Raw genomic sequence first — 596 nt, 5'->3', positions numbered from 1 at the left:
TGAAGCCCCTTTCAGCCATCCGGTGCCTTGAATCTTGCTGATCATGGAGCCCCCGCACTCGCATGCCTCGTGGTCAGTGGTCTGGAGCTTGATGGTGAAATATTTGCACCAAAGCTCAAAATTTTGCTCACATGAGAGGAAGGCTTCACAGAATGTGATGAAGCAGGTTATGTGCAAGGTGGAGTTTGGGGCTAGGTGGTGGAATTGAATTGAAGAAGACTTCGGGGAAAAGGGTGAGTAGGGAAACCGAGGCCGCGGGGGAGATGTGAGACAAAAATTACCCGCTTGCCCATGCGGGGTTGAAGCATGATACATCTCCAACATATCTATATTTTTTGATTGCTCCATGCTATATTATGTACTGTTTTGACATTATTGGGCTTTATTATCCACTTTTATATTATTTTTGGGACTAACCTACTAACCGGAGGCCCAGCCCAGATTTGCTGATTTTTGCCTATTTTAGGGTTTCGAAGAAAAGGAATATCAAACGGAGTCCAAACGGAATGAAACCTTCGGGAACGTGATTTTCTCACCGAACAAGATCCAGGAGACTTGGACCCTACGTCAAGCAACCAACAGGGAGGCCACGAGGT

Source organism: Triticum dicoccoides, chromosome 3A, assembly GCF_002162155.2.
Source record: "Triticum dicoccoides isolate Atlit2015 ecotype Zavitan chromosome 3A, WEW_v2.0, whole genome shotgun sequence".
Classification (NCBI taxonomy): Eukaryota; Viridiplantae; Streptophyta; class Magnoliopsida; order Poales; family Poaceae; genus Triticum; species Triticum dicoccoides.
This window is presented reverse-complemented; position numbering follows the sequence as displayed.